The following is a 15,203-nucleotide window of genomic DNA, read 5'->3' on the forward strand; positions in this document are numbered from 1 at the left end:
AAGGGTGGTTACCAGAGGGGAAGGGAGATGAGAGGAGGATGAAAAGAGTAAAAGTGGTCAAATATCTGGAGATAGAGTGAGATTAGACATTGGGTGGAGAGCACAGAATGCAATATATAGATGATGTATTATAGAATTATATTCTTGAAACATATAATGTTATTAACCAATATCACCCCAATAAATTTAATTTTTTAAGAAGTTAAAATTTTTTTTAAAAGAACAGTGTATTTATAGGTTAAAGGAGAATTACGGGTCAAATATAATGTGGGGACCTTGTTTAGATCCTAATTCAAATAACCAGCTGTTAAAAAAGAAAAGAACAAAGACATTAAAAGTTAATTATTTGACACAGACAGGATATTTAATAACATTAAAGAATTACTATTATTTTGGATGTGGGATAATGATATGTGTCATGATTTTTAAGAGTCATTTTTTTGGTAACACATACTAATATATTCATGGATGGGATGATATGATATCTGGGATTGTCATAAAATGATCTGGTGGAAGAAAAAGTGAATGAGTATAAATGTAAAAAACATTGATGATGGGTAATGAGTACATGGCAGTTCATTTAACTATGCTCGCTACTCTTGCATGTGTTAGAGATTTTTCATAATCAAATATTTTTAAGTGAAAAGAAAAAATGACCAAGGTAAATAATTAAAATATTATAATTTGCTCTCTATGCTGACCACAGACAGGGCTTGTCTCTTAAAAATCAAATCTGAACAGTGTCAGAATGAATAAATCATAGAAAGGTGAGTGAACTCTCAAAAACAATCTGAGCAAGATACAATCGATAGTGAATAGATTGGAGAGCTTTAGGAGAAGTGCCTAAATTAGCATAGACCTCCTACACTGGAGTGCTTTGTTGTTCTTTCTGTGAAATTCTGTGACCTGGTGATATCTAAAACTCCTATCTGTGTGAGAATTTTGAAACTTAGAGTGTGGTCAGAGCAGTCTTTTGTTCCTAGTGAATGTTAAGATCAGTAGTTCCTCACCCCCATTCAGTTTTTTGTTGTTGTCTGGCCCTTGTGACTTACAGGATAGGTTACTGTAATGTAAGGTATTTGCCACTCCTCTGGAAGGCCATTCAGAATTTAGACTAGTGCAGAATATACAACTCTTAGTAAAGGAGTTTGTCTCTGTCAGGAGAAGCATTCTTCTGGGTTTTCTAATTTGCATTGATTGCCGAGCTCTGTACAGTGGATCACTGGGTGTTGAGTGTAATCTATAAAGCCTTACACAGCTTGGTCCTGATTAAAGAAGGTCTGACACGGGTAGTCAGTTTCAATAATAACTGAGATTGATCTGGGTGACTTGAAAACATTTTAACAGGTTGTAGAACCCTGAATGTCAGGAGTTAGTTATTCTTATTGAAGACACATACTCTGGAAATCCACTTTATTTTTTTTTGGAAATCCACTATTTTAAAGGTAGTTTCAGTGTACAGAATTGAACTTTAAAAAAGAAACAGGAAGTTGAAAAGTAGGCAGTAGTGCAAAAAAATTAGGTGCTACTTCCAACGTTATGCTCCTAAATCTAATCTGACATGCCTTCAGAATATTTCAGTTCCTTGATGCTCATTCTTCCAAACAGATTCGACGCGATACTTAACCCCACTATATACTGACAGAGTTAATGATTTTCTCATGAGGCAGATATGAATAGGAACAGTATTCAAAGACAACTGGTCTCTCTTCCAGGTCCATCTTTGGGCCAAGATATGTAGTCGCCAACAGTGAGTTGGCGACTGTATTTTTTGAGTCCTGGCGCAAAGTAAGATCCATCTGTTTTGCCCAGCCGTTTGCCTGAATGCCACAAAATGATCCTGTTATTAGTCTTATTTGTGGTCCTATTTGAGGTTAGAGGATAATGTAAATAAACTTCGGTCCTCCTTATGATGAATGTAGCATGGGAATTAAAAGTGGTGGTATTGGTAGTGGTAAGTGATGTTGCGTCTCTATTTTCTCAATTGCTCTGTTTTCTTTGGATTGGGAAACAGACATTTAAGAATGAGTTTGTCATCTGGAAGGATAGTTGTGACCAAGATTCCCTCAACAGGATACAAGATGTTATTTTTGAGCTTCATTACCCTCACCAAGGGGGGAAAAAGAGAGGGAAAATAAATAAGGAAGAAAGTGAAAGTGAGGAAGAAACAGAGAAGTGTAGAGAAAGGTCAAAGAGGAGAAGGAGGAATGCCAATGAGGAGAGAAGGAGAATGGAACTTAGACTGTCTATTCATAGGAATGGCTTTATTATTTTGAACTGATAGTTCAGTGCACTCAACATCTGGTGAATTAAGGAAAAGGAAATCTGACTGATTAAATTGAACTGCTAGTTGTCAGTTAAATCGTTTATATATAAATATGCAGCCTAGTTTCCATCACCTTTTCTTGTCTGGACAGTGAATCAGTTTCACTAACCATATTCAAACGGGTGACTAGAACGATATCAATTGGTGATTCAGATTTATGTAAAGGTGGGCAGTTTCTATATTTCTGAAATCAGTTATTGGGGATTATTGTTATTCCATATAATTTCCAAGCATGAGTTATTTTTGTCAGTTTCTCTTATAAAATGTTTTGTTGCCTTGTAAGGAAATATGTGCAGTCCCCTCCTCTCATTCACTTGTCCCCGGGTGACGCCTCCATAATTTGTCTTTACACTGGTGCATTTTTAGTCTAATTCAGGCATGTGAGAAGCAGGGGAAAAGTTTAGTCAATGTCAGTGATTTTTTTGGAGGATCCATTCATGGATAGATTTAGTGAATCTGAAACAGTTTGCATTTAAAATCTGTATACATCAAATAGACACAATACTCAAAATATTCCTCCATATGCTTCAAGGAAAAAAGAAAACAGAATTTACAAGTGAGAACTAGATGCATTTTCTAATAATAGATGCAATTTCAGGGGTGATTTATGATCATGCTCTCATGTGGAGATTAAAATATTACCTTGCACTAATGGGAAGGTGGACATAAATATACCACTTTAGTTCTACAAATATATAAAAAATGCATTGCCATGCTATGAAGTAAAAGAAAGAGAATTGTATTATCTTCATTTTTACATGAAAAAAACTATATATTTCTAAATCCTGTCATGTCAGTTATTTGAAGCTATAGTAAAAATAGGGATGACTTAATCAAGTCTGTTTTTTTTTAAACCATTATCTTCTTTATAGATGGTGTTGTATGAAGAAAGAAAGGATTGAAAAAAATTGTATGATGTGTAAAGCACAAATATTTAGGACACACTTGGAGATTTTAATGCTTGGACTCTTAATTTATAGATTAAAAGTATATATGTTAAATATGTGATTATAGTTATTTAAACAAGGAGGTCTGGTTCAAACCCTGATGGTCTCCCTGTGCTGCTTCAAACAGCCGTGGCTGCATGTGACAGGATATACAGTATGATGTGGTGTGGGGCACGCTAAACCCACAATACATTGCAGTGGGCATTTTGTATTGGCAAATACAGCCGTTCACCTCTACTTCACCATCTGCCCCACCACCAGTTCAGTCATTTGAAAGTAGTGGATCTAACTTTTTTTTCTAATTTTATTTGAAGTCACGACTTCCCTTTAACAAGTGTATCCAGATCATAGATTTTCTTCTTTAGTCTCTGAAATTAACATTTTATATAATCTTGAGGCTGTGAAATTGTTGTTTAAGAGGTTGTGTTTTTTTTAAAAATCAGAGTATTGCTAAAATTCAGAGGCACTGAGCTTCTAGTCATATCATTATGAAGTCCTTAACATGGAGGCATATTTTGTTTTTCAGAGTTGCTTTTCTTTTTCTCTTTAGATCCTTTTCTTTTCATTAAAAAACTACTCTGGGAAGAGGTGTTTTTTTTTTTTTTTTTTTTTTCTTAACAGAAAAAAAAAAGCCACGCTTGACTGATAATGCATTGCTTTGGATGGTGAAACATTATGAAAGTTTAATTTTTAATTAAATCTGAAATACCAATTATAACTGAAAGAGATTTTAACCTGTTTCTTTTCAGACTGCCTGAAGTTACATTTAGAGACTGAAATCACTGCACCTTAAAAACAAAAGATTGAGCTGCACTGCATTCCTGTAAGTGAAAGCTTCCTGTACCTTCCTCTGTGTTTTTGTGACCAACTCAATAAAGGACAAAAATATTGGTAACATAGTAACCAGACATGAGCAAAAATTTGAATGTCCCTGAAGAAATATGTTTAAATGAGTTCCTTCTTTAAAAAAAGAAAATTTGTTGGGCTCAATATTCAGTATGTCTTTTTATCCACCCTAAATTGTGAATCCTTTTTTCTAGCTGGTTTGAATTGCATTAGGGAGGGTGTCACCCACTGTGCATCAGCATGGTTACATACACCCTGTCAGGAAAGATTCTTGCGTTTTTGTAGAAATTTCATAGAATATAACAGATTTCTTATGGAATCAAAGTAAATTCCTTTTTCCTTTGTGATGTCATTAGAAATTTTTAGCCTTTGTTTCAGTGGAAATGGAAAGTTAATGATGACATCACAAGATTCTGTTGCCTTGAGGACTTTGGGCAAAACTAAGGAAAATGCATAATTCCCTTGTGTGCGTGTGTTCCCCATTCTGCTATGAAGCAGTCAAAATAGCACATCTTATGTCTTCCCGTGAGCTACAAGGCTGTCTCTCAGAGCCCCATTGTTCCATAAATGCATGTCAGAGTCTACCACAGTCTGGTCTACCCTTATTTAGCTGCTGTTTTGTCAATGTACTTGGAAGAACAATTAACATTTGGGATTTCAATGTCTGAATAACAGGCAGTGAATAGAACCCGAGCGTAGAAAGAATTCAGACGCCCAGGGTAAGAAAACAGAAGCTTATAGTTGGTGGGGGATAAAAGGAAAGCATTTTAATGCTGTACTCAAAGGTTGTGAAATACTACAAGGAAAGTCAATCGGAGGTTTTTGTTGTTGTTGTTGTTGATTACTTTTTAGATCAAAATGTGCATTTTGGTAATGAAATCCAGAAGGTTATGATGTCTTCCTAAGTTTTGCTGTTTAATGTAGTGTAAGGTCTTTCACTAGAAAGTCTTAAAACACTTAACATTTGTCTCTGAGTTATTGTGGGAAGGCTGGGTGTGGGGTATATGACACTGGATGTCAGAGTGTCCCAGTGCCTGTCTAAAGGTAATTCTGACGATTTCTTCCATTTTCGCTTTGGTTCTCTGCACTCTTTCATTATTGACTATAATTCTTGTGTGTTGACTGTGGACAGTCCTGAAGTTGTTTAAATATCTCTGCCTATTGTTTGAATTCCTACTGAAGTCCTGTGTTTTTCTTTTTTGTTATTTGTTTGTTTGTTTGTTTGTTTGAGAGATGATGCATGGACAGGGCAAGGTTACCTCACTGTCAGGGTATCCAGAGGGAACTTCGGCCGCTTATGCATGTTGCCCATTGAGCTCAGTGCCTAGCTGGTATGAGTCAATAAATGGTGGTTATAGTTATTTTTGTCATAACTACAGCAGTTCAAACCCATAGATGGTAACATCTCTAAAAGCAGGGTCTATTTCTTACTAATTTTTATAATCCTCAGGGCTTGGCATAATAATAGTAATCAAGAAATAGCTGTTGTTATTAGTACAATTACAAAATTTGTTAAAAATCAGAACTTCTGGATTCATTCTGTCAGAAAATATTTATTATGAAGATGGGTTGAATCAAGGTTTTGACAGTCAGGAAGATAATTATAAAGGAATTTGAGAAAGACAAACCTACTGTTTATCATCACATTAGGCGCTAATTAGTCTCCCAGTCTTTCTCCTCTTTGACTTTACACTTCTTTCTCCTGACCAAAATGAGATGTGTCCATTTTTTTTTCTGTCGGAGAAATTGTCTTCAGTAATTTTCTACATAAGTTGAGTGTCTTGCATCCCATGCACTGGAGTTGTCTTTGAAGATAAACTTTCCTGACTCCAGGATGGGTGGTGCTCTGCACCTGTTTGTCTAATTGCCAAGCAGTGGATTGTGCTTCAAGGAAATGGGGAAAATGGTACAATAGGTATTGGGTCAAGAGGCCAGAGATTTGGGAAGTTGCCATTAGAAACTTCTGCTTTCAGGGCATAAAACGCCAGGACCAGTTGTTCTCAGCACTAATAAGGCCGTGGCACTCCTCAGAACTCAGAACCATTTGACCCAGCATAAGTTTAGCTTCCTGGTGTTTTCTTACATAAGATTCTCTGCCCGTACCGACCAATTTTAATTTATTTCCAAAAAGGGTTCCTTTATTTTTATTAAATCGGCTTCTGGTGATGCAAATTAAGGCTCTCATAAAGCTTAGCCTCTGAGGCAAAACTAAAATGATAAAATTTAGGTTCAGTGAATAGTACTGTTATCATGTTGAATAACATTTAAGGACATAAAAGAACTTTATAAGCATATTGCACATTTTTTAAGGCTAAAAAAATTGAGGTGACAGGGATTTAAGGGCAGAGCAACATCAGACGTTGTAGGTAGAAAGGATATAAGAAATAAAAGTTCAGTCATCTCATTTTGAAATAAGTAAACTGAGGCCCCGTGTAGGGCGTGCAGGTTATGCAAACCATACTGACACGAATGCAGTCCATTCTTAGCCACCTAGGCCTGGGAGGAGACCTGGATTAGACTCGGGGGCTTTGATCTTCCCTTTATACTCAGGCACTGAGCAGTGTTTCCTAAGCAATGTATTACCTTCTGCTCATTTTTATGAAACCAGTTGAACTGCATTTCCCTCCACCACATAGTCCAAAAGTCACATATAAAGGGGTAGTCTAAAAACATTTATTGTTATCAAAACAGGATTTTTTTCCTTTTCCTATACATTTTGATATCATGCCTCTGATTGTACAATGAGTCACATAGAAGCAAGTTTATTTGGTTCACTTAATATTCTTTATGATGAACTACAAAGTAGACAGAAGACCATCAGAAACTTCAGTACTTTAATTGTGCTTAGAGGCATGATGAAACCCGAAGTAATCTGAGCCGTTGTGACACGGAATTCAGACTTCGCAAGAGTGGGTATCATGCACGGTGTCAGAATGTCACTGTTGCCAGGGGTCATTTCCACCATAGGAAAGGTTTTCAGGGCCTGAGAAAAAATGAAATAAACTTTAATAATTGAAAATGAAACACTTGCTCTGGTAATTTATTTCAGGTTTCCTTTATTGGATTCTGTCATCCAAAGGTACCAGTGTAGGAACATTTCTATTATTTTACCTAGAGCTAGGTCTTAGATACACTTTAGTTTCTTCCTCAAATTTATTGTGTCTCCTCCAGAACTTTCCTGCCCCAACCATAAAGACGCTCAAGTCACTATGCATAAAAAATTAATGGCCTAAGTCTTTGTGTCCCAAACAAGGAGACAGTGCTCTGCCTTAAAAACTTCCACGGAATCTTTGGCATACAGGGAAGAAGGGAGAATTGAAGCATGAGGATTGGAGAGCATTGAAGCCAGAGCAGGACCTTAGAAGCAGGGACTCAGTAAGGTTTCCTCCTCAGACCTCTTGTCTCTTTTCTCTATAATAATGAATTGAAATTTATTCTATACCTCTTATGAACAGATAATTTCAGCAGGATACATAGATAAGTAACACCTGTTTGCGCTCATCATAAAGTTCATAATCTATTTGTGCAATAGGTAAATCTTTTTTATGGATGAAGTGTGATATGGGTAGAATAGAGGAAGTAGATGACTGTTATTTTTTCTAGACCATCACAGAATAACATGATAATAACAAGCAGCCCAAGCAGAGGGAGTAATAAAAATGAAAGTTGAGGGAACAGAGTAGAAATGGTGTGATCTGAGTATAGGATGATGGTTGAGTCCAGTTTTCAAGTGTGGGTTGCCGCCCATTTTTAGGTCATGAATTCAGTTTAGAGGATCACAGTCAACATGATGTTCATGAAATAGAATCAAAAGAAAGTAATTTATAGAAAGAGTGTGTTACATATGTTTCAGATAATGGGTTACAAAATAAATATAGGATTTCTTACTGGATATCATGCCACCAAAATATGAAAGGACGTCTGAAAATACTAGGTATTTTAAATATTCAACTCATGTAACCCTGACTAAGGGATAATAATACTATTTCACCCCTTTTTATATATGAGAAAATGGAGGGATTAAGCAATTTATCTCAGGTCACACAACAGGTAAATAGTAGAGACAGGATGTAAAAATGTCATCAAACTCCACATTCATACGCTTCCCATGGTTTGACACTGCTTTCCAGGGTTGCATGACTTCAATTATTTTACTGTTGACAACTCACACATTTATATCTCTAGTCCTGATATCTCTCCCAAACTCCAGTCCTATATTTACAATGTCCTATTTAAACGTTCAACTAGATATCACACGAGTTTCTCAGAGTCAGTATATCAATATTGAATTTATTCTCCTAGTTAAAAATCATCATCCTTTTGACAACCCTAATTTTCTTCACCCCAATTCTCCAGGTCTCTTGACTCAAAATATATCATTTTTTACCTCTCTTCCCCCAACCAGGTGGCCTAGTCCTGTTAATTCCCCTTCTTTGATACCCCTGTCCTAGCCAGGCTTTCATCTTCTCTTGCCTGCAATAAGACCTTAATTGAAAGAGACAGGAAAAGGGAGACCAGCTCATCCTGAACGCTGTTGCCCCATTAGGCTTCCTGAAGCAGGAGCCCCAAGATCATGTTACCTTTGTTTAGACAAAACTTTAATAATTCCGTATTAATTATCAAACAATTCCTAACTAATATTTATGACATTATAAAACCTAGTTCTAACTTCATTTCTGGTTTAATCTTATGGTAATATACTCAGGCCAAATTTCCTCATCCACCTTCATTAGGATTGTTTCCATTAATTCCATGAAACCTTCCCTCCCTGACCTTGTCAGAAATAATTCACTCTCCCCTACTCACCCAGCTCACCTAGGACCTGCCGTGCCCCTGCCAACAATTTGATTTTAGACTTCTAGCCTTCAAACCTGGGAGAGAATAAATTTCTGTTGTTTCAAGTCAACAAGTTTGTAGTAATTTGTTATAGCAGCCCAAGAAACTAATACAGCACACATTACACTCTTTTTTGAGACATGAATTACTCTCTGTATTTTTAAAGAATGTTTTTGTTCATGCCTTGTCTTCCTACTAGAAAATAAATTCTTTGGATATAGACTCCATATTTAATTAGCATTTCTAAACCCTACAGAATTTACCACAATAAAATCATTAATTCGTTATTCAGTCATGTTTAATATTAGTAATATAGAAATGATCCTTCAGGCTCCTATGGAATTTATAGCCTCCTAAGGGAATCAGACATTAAATACATAAACAGATAATTACAAATTACAAATTGTACTCCATGAAAAGAGCTAATAGATATGCAAGACGACAGTGGGGGAAATCTATGTACTGTCCACTGGGTGCTCAGGAAAAAATTCTCAAAGAAAGTGTCATGTAAGTTGAGAGTTGAAGAACAGGAAGAATCAGCCAGGTGAAAAACGGGGGGTAGGGATGGAAGCATGTGAGGGAGAGCAAGCTCCAGACAGAAACAGCATGAAGGAGGCCCTGAGGCAAGGACAGACTTTGCCCGTTCAAGGAAATAAAAGGATTCCAGAGTGGCTACGGCAAAGTTAGCAGAGGAGGAGAGTGACTGGAGGTGAGGTCAGAGAAGTAGTCAGGGAGGAATTTAGGTGGTATTCTCAACACACTGGAAAAGCACGTAGTAGATGTGTGTGGGGGGGTGGGGGTGAGGGGGGATGAAGGGAAAAAAAGAATAAAAATGTATATGTTGAAGGATAGCTCAAGAATAGAGCAAAATCAAAATAATTCAAAGGTGAATACTATGCACAACTCATAGCATTCGTACATTTGATCTGAGTTCTCATTGAAGGTTTACTTCTGATTTTGAGAAAGGCTTGGACTTCTGAAACCAAGGTCTAATAATTCACAACATATTTCCTATCTGCATAACCAAAGTTATGCAGATCGGACAACCTTCTAAGATAAGGTCAAGTTAATTTTATTTCCTTTCTAGTTAATAATTATTAAAATTCTGTTGTTGCTTAATGGATCTTTTATTTTTAAATGTTCATTATGTAATACACGAATGAGTACCAAAATGTGTTTTACTCCTAGAATGCATTTTTAACTGTTAAACCTTAATCTTATTTTTAATTTTGGTGTATTTTATCATATGCAATGACCAAAGGCCTGGAGGCATAGAAAGCCTTGAAAATGAACCATCGTTATCCTCATTATTACTACCTACAATATTACTGAATTTCTGGATTGAAAACAATCCAGACTGCTTTAAAATGTAATGCTTTAATATCCTGGAATGCCACTAAGTCAGAATAGAGATATTGGTTTGTTTGCAAAGTGATGGAAATTATCCCCTCTTAGAAGAAATAGAATAAAGGCAATGTAAAAATTAAACCATAGAGAAGTAGGTTAATCTCTAAAGATGAGGTTTTATCTGCTGTAAGTCAGTAAAAAGACACTAGAATCATAAAATATTATAGCTACAGAGAATCTTAGGAATTATTTATTCCAGCCTCCTCATCTTGGAGATGAACAAAATTCGGGTCTAGGGTTCCTGTCCAAGTCATACATTTAAATCTTAAGGGCTGGAACTGTAACCCCAAATCTTAGGAGCTAAATCAACACAGTCAAACCAGCTAATCTGTGATCAAGGCCCCTACCATAACCCTTCCAGAAAGGAATATTTACTACAGGAGGGGAATCTACAGACAAGCTTTACTTAATAAAAATCTGAACAATATATATTACGCACAATCTGCTTACTTAATGTACCAGATGCTTTATAAAAGTTGTCTCTAATCCTTGCTATCCTACTCATCAACCACTCCACAAAGTAGGAATTATTTCCATTTTATAATGAGAATACTGAGCCCCAGAAAGATTAAGTAATAGCCAAGATTGCAAAACCAGTAAGTGAATTTGTATTAATGCCAGACCTAACTGATTCAAACTCTGTACTAGCTCCTGCTTGGTGTTTTTATCTATTACATTTTGTTATCACCTTAGCTCATAGTGGTCACAGAGGTCAATAGTTCGCTAGTCCAAATGTCTGAAAAACCTTGAAAAGAGATAGGAAGGTAAGGAAGAAAGTTACATTCAGCAGGGGCCCTCTCTGCATAAAGCTCTTTACATTAAATTCTCACAACAGTGCCTCAAGATAGATGTTATAATCCTCAGTTTACAATCTAGGAAATTGAGGCTCAATGAGATCTAATTGCCCCACACATTTTAGTACAAGCCGGAGCCAGGATTCAAACTCCGATCTGTCTGACCCCAAGTGTTCTTCCCATTATTCCACCCTCCTCCCAGTTTATTCTCCTGAACGCCAGTTAGTCTTCCTTGGTCTGTATACCTCAGCAATTTACCTGGCAAAGAAGAATAGTAATGCAAGCTCTCATGGACTTCCCGAGAAGAAAGCATGTTGAGAGTGTGCTTTTAAAATTAAGTTATATCATCTTGTCTGGAAGTAAATACCGTGCCCCCTATATGTTTCCTTTGTTTGAGAAATGGGGATCTGGGAAGATTGGTCCAATCCATGCCTTAGCCTTTCATCTTTACATCTTCTTGGCTCACTGTGTGTCTGTGCCCCAAACCCAGTCACATCCGATAGTGGTGCCAGTAACCTAGATCATACTTGAAAACATTTTTGAAAGTGAAAGCAGTAAAATCATTGTATTTATGAAACCAGTAAGAAGTAATGAGGCTTATAGTTTTCCTTCTCAGGTCTAACGTATTTGAAGCCTTATAAGCCTGATCAGTGATACAGTTCAATGAAAGTGCCCATCATTAACTGCTATTAAAAAATGTCAAACTGAAAGTCCAAACGTGCTTAAGTATTATTAATATTGTTTTCTAATGACGACTGAGGACTATATTAGCAGTGAGCTCATTGGTAAAAACAGGAGGGAGGGAGGAAGGGAGGGAGGGAAGGGGGAAGAGAGAGAGAGAGAGATTTTGAGGGATTTGAAATACTTGTTGAGGGCAGGTTCTACTGCAAACATGATCCTGAATTTTCTTCCATGTATGCGTATCAACCTCAGCAGCACTGCATGTATACACCTCCATGTCTGAGGTGGTCTTTTTCTGGTATTGATTCACTTGAACAATTATTCTAAAACCAACTGTCTCTGTAGAATAGGACCAGAATACATAACAAGTTTGTGGTAATTAGAAGCAATGCCTACATGTTATGGTTCTGGTGTTGCTTTTTTTCCCCTCTACTTGAGTTTGACTCCAAGTCTTCCTGTGTGAAAGCCCTCAGCAGGCCATTCAAGTTTTCTAAAATAACTCAGTGAAACACATGCTTCCTGCTTTGCAGAAGGGACTTGGTTCTTTGGCTCAGCTTTGTTCTTTGCAATATGTTGCTAGTAGCCCTAAATCAGAAAGTGCATTAATATATCCTTTGAATTGCTGGATCTCCTCAGGAGAAAAAAAAAGTGTTTTCAAAACTCTTATAATATTTTGTTAAAAATCCAATTCTGATTCAATGTTTTGTTCTCAAAGGAATTTTGAATGAAGAAAAAGCTTTTGTAAGAGGGGGGAAGCTTATCTAATCTCTTCAAGACTGATGAGAAGCAATCAGGAGACTTGTGACTGTTTGAAACAGTAAGTTTCCAGGGAATTAGGCACACGTTTCTCAAGAACAATAAAGAGTGTTACACTCCAGGTTGCAGCATATTGGCTGTAAATGCACTTCTTCATGGATCCCAAATGGCACTTTGAAAGCACCATTCTTTGAGTCAACTGGAAAAGGGAGGAGTCCATGCCGATCTGCCGTTCTTTTCATGAGAAATTAAATACAGAATGAAGTCAGTCTTCTAGGATCAGACTCTCAGTTATAAATCTCTTATGCTAAAATATCTTCAGAGATGTAGGAAAATAAGTTTGCTCATGTAATAGTTACCTAGTATTAGAAGATTTAGATTTTTAGCAGTTGTTTACTTGTTTGCAATTGCACTAACTTGACCATATGAAATTTGCTTAACCTCTGCTACAATTTTACTGAACTATTCTTTGCTTACCTTATTTGAATATTGTAGGACTTCATTCAATGATCAATATATGTCTGACATTGTTATCATCTCCACTGTTGTTACTATAGGAGGTCTGTTTTCTTCTCTGGATTAGGGCTGGCAGGAACAGCAGTGAACCTGGGTTACACATTTAATGCTACATCTATTTTATCTTCTTGTAGCACTGGAAATTGGAAGGGTCAACTGGACTGGTTGTTCAGTAAGTTAAGTTAGACTCATCTCACTTAGAAAACTTGTCAATGAAGTTTTATTTCTAAGCCCTTTTAGCAGATAGAGAAACAGTTTGCATGAAAAGCTCTTGTTTTTGTGTGTGTGTGTTTCTTTTTTTTTTAAATGAGAACTGACTCTAGCATGAGATATGAGACTCTCTAATTAATGGCATAATACTACCCACATCGTCATTGCAGTTACCACTAGGGAGGCAGCAAGGGTAATTGAAAGGAAAGAGCATGGGGCTGCCTATCTTGAGACTTGATGCAGGCATTGTCAAACAGTTTAGTCTTAAGCTCATTTTCTGTAGGGGACTGTAGGGGACTCTTTTCTCTATCTTACAGACATTATGCAAAGAAGTCAGATGATATATATGAAGTATTTAGAGGTCCATGGTGTAAAGATAGTTCATAAATATCATGTATTACTATTACAGTAAAAGTACAGTATTAATAGAATTATAAATCACTTTGAGATCTCAGGAGTAAGATGCTTTATCTGAGGTCTTAGTGGGTAGAAATTAGTTTGTGTTTTGAGTTTCCATATAGGGAAGTATTCTGTTGCTGCTAAGTACTGTTCGTACACTGGAAATAATGACTAAGAATGAATTGCCATTGATAAAGTACTTCCTTTAAAGATTTATTTTAAAAGCAGTCTTTGTTATAAATTCTCTGAACAGGTCCTCTCAAATTAAAAAAAATAATAACTATTTTATCTCCCATGTTAGTTATTTTCTTGATGGAAAGATCCATAAGTAATTTACTATTATTCTCAATCACTGAAACTGTTGCCAGATAGGTGTTCAGTAACTATTTGCTGAGTATCCTGTGTAAAATTTTAACATTTGTTTAAAAAAAGGAAACTAAATTCATTAATTTGACTACATGTATACAATGGGACATGGACAGATATCATTGAAGATTATACAGCCATTAGAAAAAGAATGAATTATACCTGTTGCTATTGACATGGAAGGATGACCATAATTTATTATGTTAAAATAGCAAATTTTCAAGGGAATTAATATTTATGATAAGTACGTTGTACATGTTTGTATGAATGTGAAAAAAGCTATGGAAAATGCATATTATATTCTTCACAACGGTTATCTCACAGGGTTAAGAACAAAAGAAGACTCAGGGAAGATTATTAATTATTTTCTTTAAACTTTTTTTATTGTTTCACTAGTTATAATAAACATCTATTCAAGTAAGTTTGAAAATAAATATATAAAATTATTTTTTAAATTACTACCTTTTATTTCTTGGAAAAGCAGCCTGAGAAAAATAATCACCATACAGAAGTTTTAATTTCATTGTATTCCCTCAATTTCCATAATAAAGTACATATTCTAAATAGATTGATTCATTTTATTCAACAAATATTTCCTGAACTCTATGATGGTACTAGTTCCTGTTAACAAGTTATATCTGTGTATGTGCGCGCGCGCGTATATATAAAGCTGAATCCTTGCATGATTCAGGTTTGTATATGGAACCTTTTTCAAAATCTCACAGTTGAGGAAGCAGAAGTTATTAAAAGTAATTAGATTATTTGCTATAGTTTCTCTAAAAATATAATCTACAAATGCACAAAAAATTAAAGATGTTTTTATCTTTTATTTTGCCATCGCTCTCTTCCAGATGTATTTCTCCATATTGCTTCCCCCAGTGTTTCTCCTGCCTTTTCCTCACTCTTCTGTTCAAGAGCTCTCACTAACCCTCCTTGGTCCAGGTCAATTAGTTTTTCTGTTCACTTTCAAACTCCTTGCTGGATTGGTCCTATTCTTCTCTTTCTGTTGTAAATCTCACTTGACTTTCTGGCTTCTACTTGTCTCACTTACTGAGGGCAAAACAAATAGAAAAAAAACACAAACTCTGCAAGATAAGTTTTCAGGACTATATTCCCAAC

At 36.0% G+C, this 15,203-nt stretch overlaps 1 protein-coding gene across 8 annotated transcripts in view; it reads left to right on the forward strand.

Annotated features, from left to right (window-relative positions):
* The window catches only part of ZBTB20 (zinc finger and BTB domain containing 20), a 777,577-nt gene that overhangs the window by 295,501 nt on the left and 466,873 nt on the right, over positions 1-15,203 (forward strand). For 7 of the 8 annotated variants that reach the window (XR_016019692.1, XM_074331585.2, XM_019734851.3 and 4 more), the window contains exon 4: positions 4,023-4,096. The exons of the other annotated variant lie outside the window; for it this stretch is intronic. The gene's annotated coding sequence lies outside the window, so the exon portion shown is untranslated. The remainder of the gene's footprint in view (positions 1-4,022; positions 4,097-15,203) is intronic. 8 annotated transcript variants of the gene reach the window in all.

The sequence above is a fragment of the Rhinolophus sinicus genome, chromosome 17, assembly GCF_057876585.1.
Source record: "Rhinolophus sinicus isolate RSI-liver-muscle chromosome 17, RSI-T2T, whole genome shotgun sequence".
Classification (NCBI taxonomy): Eukaryota; Metazoa; Chordata; class Mammalia; order Chiroptera; family Rhinolophidae; genus Rhinolophus; species Rhinolophus sinicus.